Consider the following 11,844-nt stretch of genomic DNA (forward strand, 5'->3'; position numbering starts at 1 on the left):
GGTTTATACAGGGATCGACTGATCCATCTGTGACTTAGGTTCTCCTACCGCAGAGGAGTGATGTCTCAATTACCCTCTCGCTTCTGCCTTATAACTAGGCATAGGATATTGATTCTTTCTCCTTGACAAGCTCATAACAGAGAACTCAATCAAGGTTTGTGCCATGGCGGGGCTTCAATAAAGTAGGGCATAAGTAATGTTTTGATTTTGAAGCTGATATCGTAGCAACACCCTGGCTGTGTGAACCAACAATAGTTGTTTGCAAACAGCTTGTGGTCGTGTTCTAGAGCGTCTGAGTTTTTTTTGTCTCATGTTTTTGTTCCTGGTGCCTGGATGACCTTTGAAAGACACTGAGCTGCCATTAGATCAATTTGTGAGTCCAGGGAGAGAAGGTTTGTCTCCATGAGGAGGTTGAGGGCCTTCATCCACCTTGGGGCACCCACAATGAGCCTGGCAGCTTTAGTCTGAACTATCTCCAATTTTTCTCTTAATCTTGGCTTTGCGGCAATCAGGGAGACCGATAGTTTACAATGAGATGGATAGCATGAACATAGAATGATCTTAGTTCTTTATGTCTAGCTCCTATGTGTCTCCCAGTCATTGCTCTCATGACAGACAGTCTTGCTTTGGTTCGATTAACCACATACAGGACCTCCTTTTTAAAGGAGAGGGACCAGTCAATCATTACCCCAAGGTATTGGAAGACCTGGACCCATTCCAAGTCCATTTCCTGGATTCTCAGGCTTGTACCTTGAATATTGTGTCTCAGAGCCATGGCTTTGGATTTGGCTGCAAAGATCTTTCGTCCAGTCCTACAGCACTCCTCAGATATAAAGTCCAGACAGTGCTGGGCAGTGTGGTCCAGTGGAGATGATTATGAGATCATCTGCATAGATGATCTTGCACCCCACTGGGAGGTGTATGTTGAGGATACAGAACATCAGGGTGTTGAAAAGGGCTGGACTGAGGACCCCACCCTAGTGGCATGTACTGTGATAGGTGACCTTGGAATCTGACTTTGGCTGCTCTGTTCCTGAAATAGTCACCTATTCAAGCCAAGAGCTTTCCTCTGACTCTCTTCTGGATCAGAATCTCCTGAATAGAAAAAGGACTTGCTAATTCAAAAGCCTTCTCCAGGTCTAGGAATACTACCACAGATATGACAGTGCTGATTATGCAACAAGGACTTGTTGCCCCCCTAACGGGAGCCGCCTTGCCGCGGTGAGGGGGCTTGAGGTCCCAATGAACTGGTGAGCTGGACCGGAGGGATGAGACAAAATGGCTTCCTGGTGCACCAATACCTATGAGAGGGGATGGTGCACCCACCTCTGGTTCATTCCAGCTTGGACCAGGGAGAACTCTCCTATATGTGTTTGCCGTGCGTGGCATCCCTCATATTACTAGGGGACAGGACTACTGGAGGTTGAGTATTGCTGCACACTGCGCCCTACACCTAACAACACACCTCTTTGGTCCTTTATTCTGGTTAGACAGGTGACTTAATCAAGGCCTGATCTAGCTCTCTCCCTGACGACCTACGCAATCCCATGGAACATCACATGTTGTCACTCTGGAACCTTTCCAGCTTCCACCAAACCAAGTAAGGAGAAAAGTCCTCCTCAATCCATGAAGGAAATCTTACCTGGTAAATATGAATGTATCTCATATAATAAGTACCTAGTAGTGAAGGCCATTGATGGTGTATCAATCATGGATCTTGATATTTTTAAAGTACATTGGAAAATAGTTGAGGTTTCGTCAACAGACGAGAGTAACCGTCTGCGTGCAATATGCGACATTCCTGGGGCTCAAGTTTCATGTTCTCCTCACAAAACACTCAATCAGTGTAAGGGAATTGTCTTTTCCCAAGACCTGATGAGGTATTTTGAGGAGAAGCTGTTAGAGGAACTAAAGAATTTTAATGGAGTGGCAGTAAAATGTTTTAAGAAGAAAATTGATGGTTTGGAACAGTTGACACCAGCTCTCCTTCTAACTTTTAACACGTTAGTCCTTCCAGAATCAGTTAAGTTGGCATGGTACCACCTCTAGGCAAAGCCATATGTGCCCAATCCTATGTGGTGCTTCCACTGCCAGGATTATGGGCATGGAGCCAACTCTTGCCGTTTTAAGGAAAATGGACAATCAAAAGTATGTGTAAAGTGTGGTACAACAGATCATCAAGGAGATGACAACTGTCTAGGTCCAATATGCTGTTACCACTGCAAAGAAGCTCATGAAGCTTCTTCAAAACAATGTAAAAGGTACGAATTTGAAAAACTGGCTGTTTGCACAGCCAGGTAAATCCTTTGCTTCGGTTCTAGCCCATCCTCCTTCCCACCAACCCTTGCCCTCCGGTGCTTCTTACACACACACTCTGCCACTTCCTTTAAACCTGTCCCCAATTGCCGAAACTGCCTCTGGTGAATTCCACCAGAAACGGAGTAGGAGTGAAGGGTCTATTGAGGAGACTCCTCCTCATAAATTAAGGTCTTTGGAGTCATCAGGTAAGGCTCCAGAGGCCTCAACAGTGACAGTTCCAGCTGCCACCACATCCACAGGGGCCTCCACTGCTAGGCAGAATGCCCTGAAGCAAAGGCTCAGGTACGCCCTTTGCCCAGGCAAAGGAATCCTGAGCCTGTTTAAAAGACTCATTGGAGTTGTCAGGCGGGGCTCCAGGGGCCTCAACAGTGATAGCTCCAATGGTGACACCTCCAGCTGCCAGCACATCCTCATGGCCCTCCACTGCTTTGCCCAGGCAAAGAAATCCTGAGCCTGTGAAAAGGAAGCCTGTGGAATCTAGTTCCACGGGTAAACAACCCCTCAAAAGATTCTCCCAAGGTCCTGGGAAGGGACAGTCTAAAGGTGTGGAGCAAACCTTGATCACAGGTGCTGCCAAATACCTTATGAAGAGGTAGTTTAAAGAATTGGATACCCTAATCCAATGGAACTGTCAGGGAATTCATGCAAAATGGGAAGAACTGCAACATCTGATGGTTTCATGTAATCCAGTATGCCTACAAGAGATTATGACCAGGGAAAATCATCCGATTTCCCCGAGAGGATTCCATATTTAAGCCCATTATGGGACCTTTGATAATGAACCTCATGGAGGAGTAACAGTACTGGTACGTCAGGATATCCCCTTCCAGGCCATCCACCTACAGACAACATTGCAGGTGAAGGCTGTGAGAATAGGCTTGACAGGACCTTACACTGTTGCATCTATCTACCTTCCTCCACATAATCTCAACATAGATGATTTGGAAGATCTATTTGGGCAGTTGCCACATCCATTTCTACTCTTGGGAGATTTCAATGGTCGGCATCACCTCTGGGGAGACACTTTGTACAATCCTCGAGGAAGGGCCTTGGAGTCCTTGTTCTTAAGAGTAGATGCAGTTTCACTGAACAGTGACACTCCCACACATTTCCAAATTCAAACTGGGACATTCTCCAATATAGACATGTCAATTGGCTCATCTGATTCACAGATGAATTTCACTTGGCAGGTCATGGAAGATTTACATGTAAGCGACCACTTTCCAATACTTTTGGAGGAGGTGAATGGTATTACAGCCAATGGAGTGCAGAGATGGCGACTTGAACATGCGGACTGGAATCTTTTTAGATCAGCTGCAGTATTGCAAGGATCTGTAAATGATTTCCAGTGTGTTCAAAATGCTGTTAATCACTTCACATCACAATTCACCTTGCAGCAGAAGCATCTATTCCCAAAAGTAGCGGGCATTACCGTCGACCTCCAGTACCATGGTGGTCTGATGAATGCCAACAAGCTCTCAGAGCAAGAAAAGCTGCATTAAGGCAGTTGAAATAACGCCCCAGCATTGTAACCTTGATCCATTAAAAAAAGACCTGAGCCAAGGCCAGGCGAGTACTAAAGGAGGCTAGACAGACATCATGGAGATAGTATGTCTACTCGATTAACTCTGGGACCCCCTTAGCATGAGTATGGGACAAGGTGCATAAGATCTATGGAAAGAGCACATCACTGTCACCACCTGCTTTGAAGATAGATGGCATAATCATTACAGACAAAAAAGATGTTGCTAATGAGCTAGCCAAATCCATGGCAGAGATCTCCTCTGGAGCATCTTACACTGCCCGATTCTCCACTCTTCGGGCTGAACAGGAACAACACCCAGTGTCATTTTTCAGTAGGACTGCAGCAGAAACTTGCTATTTTTGCACAAGGAGATGGACTCTGCTTTGCAGCTCTGCCGTAAGACTGCCCAGGAAGTGACGATATTCCATACCAAATGATATCTCACTTACCAGAGAGCTCCCAGAAGTTCCTGTTGGACCTGTTCAATAGGATCTATAGGGAGGGTACAGTGTTATCCACATGGAAAGAGGTTATAATCATTCCTGTCCCTAAACCTGGCAAGGATGCTTCCACACCAGGGAAATTACTGACCAGTTTCTCTCACCAGCTGCATTTGCAAGCTGATGGAGAAAATGGTAAACTTCAGGTTGACATGGCTGCTAGAAAAGGAAAATGTGCTGACTCTATATCAATATTTGTTTAGAAGATTGAGATTGACCACAGATGCACTTGTAAGGATGGAAACTGTTATACAGAGTTCCTTCGCACAGTGACGTCACATGTTAGCACTCTTCTTTGACCTCGAAATGGCTTACGCATGGCATACTCATGAAATTGTATGACTTGCTTTAAGAGGAGCATTACCTACCTTCATACAAAGCTTCCTTGCTAACAGGAAGTTTAGAGTTCGGGTGGGAAATAGTTTCTCTAACCTGGAAGATCAGCTGGAAGGGGTCCCACAAGGGAGCGTCTTAAGTGTGACCCTGTTTGCCATTGCTATAAATGACATTGTAAAGGTTGTTCCAAGTGCTCTCTCATGTAATCTATATGTGGATGACTTTACACTGTACTGCTGAGGAGGAAGCTTACAGGATGTGCAAGGACATATGCAGGCTGCAATAAATCAGGTTGTACAGTGGGCAACATATCATGGGTTCAAGTTTTCCCCAATAAGACCATGGCTATACATTTCCACAAACGAGGAATATTCCATCCTTCCTTCTATATAGGAGTATACCCCCTGCAATTTGTCCAAGAGGTGAAGTACTTGGGTTAATACTCAAGGCTTACATGGATGCCTCACATCAAACAGTTAAAAGTGAAGGCTACATAAACGCTTAGTATTTTGTAGGTTCTTTCATATCTATCTTGGGGTGCAGACCGCACAACGTTTCTGCTGCTTTACTGAGCATTTATTCATAGTAAGCTTGATTATTGATGTGAGGCTTATTCATCTGCAACTCCCACTGTTCTCCGGATGTTGGACTCGGTTCATAATGAAGGTCTCAGAATCTGTACTGTGGAGTCTCTGTATGCTGAGAGTGGAGAACCCCCTCTTCATTACACTGCGACTAGATGAACCTGATTTACTACACGAGACTACAAAGGATTCCAGGATCTCCTACATCCAGATTGGTTTTCAACCCCCTTGAGAATAGCCGATCCTATGGTAGGAGAAACAGGAATCTGGCTGTTGGAATTCCCCAATTCCCCCCTTGGACTAATCAAGTCGAGCTGGATTTGGTCGGAATTGGGAAAGGGGAGAGATCCGAAGCAGAAGTTAGAGAGAGATTTCTTCAGCACATTTCTAAGGACCAAGGATCAGATGCAATATATACAGATGGTTCGAAATCTGAAAATGGTGTGGGCTTTGCAGCAGTGAGCAGAAGGAAGACTATATCTGGCAGCCTCGATCTTCACTGTAGAGTTACATGCCATCCTTGCAGCAGTTAAGATGACTAGAGATCTTACGAACCATTCTATTGTGATATATTGTGACTCTCGTAGTGCCTTGCAAGCAATCGAGAACTTAAACTCATCACATCCACTAATGAGGGAGGTTCAAGATTGGCTTGCACTGATGTCAACACGTAAAAAGATAACTCTATGTTGGGTGTCTTGTGATGCTCGTTTTCCTCTCCTACACACCGACCTGAAACCCAGAATCAGGAGTTATCTTCGCGATAAATGGAAGGAACAATGGAGGCATACCTCCAGAAACAAACTGTGAGAGATTAGAGATGACCTTGGTAGTGGGGTGACTAGCATCCATCCCAACCGAAAAGTGAAAGTTGCATTAACAAGACTAAGAATCGGGCACACAAGACTGATGCCCGGGCCAATGATGGCTAAAAGTCAAGCAGTTTGTGAGGGATGCCAAGAGCCATTAACGATCTCACATGCAGTGGAAAGATGTGCAACATTCTCAGACCAAAGACATATGTACTTGTCTCCCCCATATACACTGAAAAATGTATTGGGGGAGGATTGTGACATAGAGGGTCTTATTAGTTTCCTTAGGGAGAATAACATTTTCGATAAGATTTAATTATGCATAATGTTTATCATTTTATACACTTAGAGCATAATATTTATGCTTTCATTTTGAATCTATTTATTGTTATTTGTAAGATATTTATTGATAGATTTTTGAAGTTTTAAACATTTAAATAGTTCTATTTAACAAGGTATTCACCGCTAATGACCTTAGCTGTTGATGTGGCAGATAATTTTAAATTATCAATCAATCAATCTACTTTTCCTAATTTTCTCACTGCTCTCCTAATCACCTCTATCCCCCTATCATCTCATTCCATCCCACTAATGTCACTGAAAAGATGGTCAAGATTAAGATCATCTTCCTGTAGCAGCCCCAGCCATAGCTAGCAGGACGCCCTCGCCAAGACTCTTTTTGATACCAATATCAGGGTATTTCAGTACCACTAAATTCATGAAGAATTTGGTAGTATAGCCATAATCGATGGTGAACAACATGCCCAAACAATCTCCTCTAAGACAATCGACCTACTAAAGAATTTAGGGTTTACTCCCGTGCTCCCCCTTGACATGAAGGACAAGCTCACATTGGTATTCAAGAGACTTGAGAGACACATGGTTAAAGAACCTGAATCAGCCATTGCCGACGAGATCATGGCAGCTGCTCCCGACACGCAAGTTGAAAATGTGTATGTCATGAAAACCTCTTATCTTATGAAAGTCCGCTTCTCAGACCACCAGGCCGCCAACTGAATCAAAGAAAAGGGAATTCACCTATTTTATCTCTTTGTTGCCTCCATGGCAAATAGAATTTGAGTGCTTCATGCCACTCAGACAGTGCATGAACTACTATGAATATGGCCATCTAAAAGGCCAATGCAAGGAAGCAAAAAAAGCCAGGTGTTCTGAATGCGGCTCTGGCACACACTCGCATTGGGACTGCAAAAGTACAATAAAAAATGCCTAAACTGCGGTGGTGATCACCACATATTTGCCAATAGCTGCCCTGTATGAAAAGAAGCAATGAAAATCTCACAAAAGAAAGAAAAAGAAAGAGAAGAAGAGAAAAAAGTTAGACCTCTTAAAGTCGTGGCTCAAAAGGCGGTTTAAGAAACGGTGCAGGCAACCACTAATGCCAAGTCTACCAGGACATAAAGACCAGCACTGCTAAAATCGAACCAACCATCACCTGGCCCTTTCTAATGATCTCTCAAAGAAATCATGATAGTCCTTCTCCATGCCCACCTGCAGAATCTCATTGCCCCTGAGAAGGGCTTCAAGCAAAGAGGGCTAGCTAAAAACTAGCTACCCATGTTAGATCTGGGCAGACTACTGGGGAATCCTCTAAGTCATCCAGTTACAGGGAGTCATCACATGACACAGCTCTGGATAAACAGCTCATGAAGATCCACCCAGATTTCCCAATCACTCCTGTGACAGCTCCTAAGCCAGACACTTCGGTGAGACCTAAGAAGCAAAGACAAAAACAGGATTCCCCAGGGAGGACCCTGTCACAGAGATAATGATGGATGGGACAACCTCGACCCCAAATATTATGGTATCCGATTGCTTGCTGAAAATCCCCCCCAAAATATGCATACTCTGAAACAGAAGAAATCTGGCAAGAGATAAAAAGGAACCGAATCAATTGGGTATTGACCAGAACAGAACATCATAACACGGTTATAGCTCAACACATACATGCACACCTCTTGGAAGGTAACATACATATCGACAACACCATGATTGAACAATACGATAACAGACAAAATACCCACACTACACACACTACACTCATGCCTCACCATCATACAGCAAATGTCTTATACTGGATAACGCGAAAAAAACGAACTGTGCAACACATACAGAAAACACGACCCACATATCTCCTCATAAACAGCCATGGGCTCAATAATGCTAATCCACTAAAAAGCTACGCATACACAGTCTGTTCTTCCAACAAATCACAAGAACAAAGCAATGGTGTAGCTATAGTGATAAAAAACAACATCCAACATAAAATTATCAACAAGGTAACATATTACCTGCACCGACACAGAAACACGGCTAAACATCATTAGACTATCTCACAGAGGACAGTCCCCTCTCCACACCAACCACACCAGAAGAAATAGTTACGCCATGAAACACACCAAAAACACAACACCAGGAGCAAGCAGCATAAACAAAACAATCATAGAACATCTGCCACCCATAATGATCTGCAGGTTATGCCATATCTTTAATGCAGCACTGGCTACAGGATATTTCCCTGACAAATTTAAACACGCCACAATCACTCTCATCCCGAAGTCAGGGAAGTCAGCACATGAGGTGGAGAATTAAGAGAGAGGCGCGGACGATGGGCATCTCTCGGCCTCCTCTGCAGCTTGTACCGCAATACGCCTGGGCTCACACCTGGGCGCCCCCCTCCACCTCAGAAGTGGAGTACCATAGGGAAGCGTTTTATCGCCAACCATATTTATCCTTTACACAGCCAATCTGCCACAAGCTACACCTTACAGCAACTATATTTCCTATCAGACGATATCACACACATAATCTCACACCCCTCTAAATCACAACACATCATGAAACTCACAACAGAAAGAACTATACAGAGCATTAACACTTTTGAGCAACACTGGAAAATACAGACAAACATCAACAAATTCAAACTCATGCACATAGCACGCAAAACTGCACAACCCATCACAACAAACAACACCAACATCCCATACACAAACAGAGGAAACCTAAGTTTTCACTTCATAACCACAGGCTTCACATCACACGTCACACAATGAATCACACAAGCATGCACAACACTCGTCAAACTCAGACGCTTCTCATACTGCACACCACAAACAGACTACAAACCAAATGACAGACCTATTCTTGAATACACACCTGTCCCACTGGTTGCAATATATAACTCAAAAAAACTCAAAATGCAATCAGTACAGAACAAAGCACTACTCTGAGTACACAGCACAATGATTCTAGACTCAATTCCTTCAGAAACACTACACAGATTATACAGCATAGAACTATTGGTTAATCCATGTCGCACAGCCTTAAAACATCAATGGCAAGAGAGCAACCATCAGCTCTGCCAGCTCACATGCATGCGGCACAGATTAGCCAGTCACAGGAGAGAGAGGGCTGGCCACCTTGACGTCTGTCAAAGGTATAAATTCGGCGGTGCTGTTACCACAGCTCACACTCGTGGTCCTGCCACTGAAACCTCCTCTTTGATGTGCAGGACTAGAGCTCTCTCTCTGAGGTGATACAGCCTTTGGGTTTCACTGGAGAGGGGTTCACACCCATTTGCCGTGTGTGGCATCCATGTGCACTGTGGAGACAGGAGTCCTCATGCTGCATAAGTATGCCCTGTGGCTAGCAACACGCCTCTTTGGTCCCTTATTCCAGCATATCCTCTCACCACCCCTGTGGCTGTTAAACATTAGATCTAACATACAGCTTCCCCTTGTTGGACTCCGTGGTCGGTGGGGGTGTGAGAGGATGAAAGAACTCAAAACCCCCCACAAAAAAAAGATAACGATGACGAACCGTGCAAGGCCCAGACCATGGCAGTCACTCTGAAGCCATACATGGCTTCTAGTGGCAAGAGAAAATCCAAAGCACAGGTTAACTCTGTGAGACTTCCTGCTAAAATGGACATGACATCAGCCAAAAACATGTCTGTCCATGATATAGTTCAGCAGATGGACTCTCATGCTGGCCTCTCCAGGCTAGCACCCAAATCAGGTTGACCTCTGAGTAGCTCTCAGACGTCCCCCCCCCCCCCTAACGGAAGCCGCCTTGCCGCGGTGAGGGGGCTTGAGGTCCCAATGATCTGGTGAGCCGGACCAGAGGGCTTACCCATACTGGAGGGGTCACCAGTGAGGGATGAGACAAAATGGTTTTCCGGTGCACCAAGGCCTGTGAGAGGGGATGGTGCACCCACCCTGGTTCATTCCATTTTGGACCAGGGAGAGCTCCCCCACGTGTGTTTGCCGTGCGTGGCATCCGTATTACCAGGAGACAGGAGTCCTGGAGGTTGAGCAATGCTGCACGCTGCCCCCGCAGCTAGCAACACACATCTTTGGCCTTTATTCTGATTAGACGGGTGGCTTGATCAAGGCCGGTTTCAAGTCAATCGGTGGTCAAATATGGCTAGGGTCAAGCAGGAAATATTCATTTGGGGTAGCGCATAGGTCCCGCGACTGCCATCAGTACTGTAATAGTGGCTGTGTATATTTCCTAATTCCCCCTGTGGCTTTTGGGAGTTTTTGAGCCCCAAATATAGTTTCCCCCTCGTTGGACTCCATGGTGGGTGGGGGGGGTGAGGAAATGAAGAATTCAAATTTGCATGAGTACTAAAATTTTACAAAGTTTTAGTTCTCTCCCTGACGACCTACGCAATCCCACGACCATTCCCTCTGGAACATCACACGTTGTCACTCTGGAACCTTTCAGCTTCCAAAGGGTAAGAATGGGAATTGTAATGGTTCCGGGCTCCCAAACCATTAAGGAAATCTTACCTGGTAAATATGAAAAGCATTTCATATAGTAAAGTACCTAGTAGTGAAGACCATTGATAGTGTATCAGTCATGGATCTTGACATTTTGAAGTTCATCGGAAAATAGTTGAAGTCTATTGAGGAGACTCCTCCTCCGAAAGTAAGGTCTTTGGAGCCATCATTTAAGGCTCCAGAGGCCTAAACCGGTGACAGCTCCAGCTGCCACCACATCCATAGGAGCCTCCGCTGCTAGGGCAGAATGCCCCTGAAGTAAAGGCTCAGGCCCCCCCTTTTCCACAGGCAAAGGAATCCTGAACCTGTCCAAAAGACTCCAGCTGCAACAACATCCACAGGGGCCTCCGCTGCTAGACAGAATGCCCCTGAAGCTAGTTCCATAGGTAACAAATATTAAAAAGGTACCCCCAGGATCATGGAAAGGGACAGCCTAAAGGTGTAAAGGCAAACCTTGACCATAGGTGCTGCCAAAACCCTATGAAGAAATAATATAAAAGAACTGGATACCCAAAATACATGGAACTGTCAGGGAATTCATGCAAAAATGGGAAGAACTGCAACATTGATAGCTTCATGTAACCCAGTTTGTGTATGCCTACAAGAGATTATAACGGGGAAAATCGTCCCATTTTCCTGAGAGGATTCCAAGTTCAAGCCATTATGGAATTTTTGACAATGGACCTCGTGGAGGAGTAGCAGTAATGGTACGTCAAGATCTTCCTTCCCGGCCATCCACCTGCAGACAAACACTGCAGGTGAAGGCTGTGAGAATAGGCTTGACACGACCTTACACTGTTGCTTCCATCTACCTTCCCCCAACATAATCTGAACATTAATGATTTGGAAGATCTACTTGGGCAGTTGCCACATCCATTTCTACTCATGGGGAGATTTCTATGGTCGGCATCACTCTGGGGAGACACTTTGTGCAACCCTCGAGGAAGGGCCTTGGAGTCCTTGTTC

This window comes from Penaeus monodon, chromosome 14 (genome assembly GCF_015228065.2).
Source record: "Penaeus monodon isolate SGIC_2016 chromosome 14, NSTDA_Pmon_1, whole genome shotgun sequence".
NCBI lineage: Eukaryota > Metazoa > Arthropoda > Malacostraca > Decapoda > Penaeidae > Penaeus > Penaeus monodon.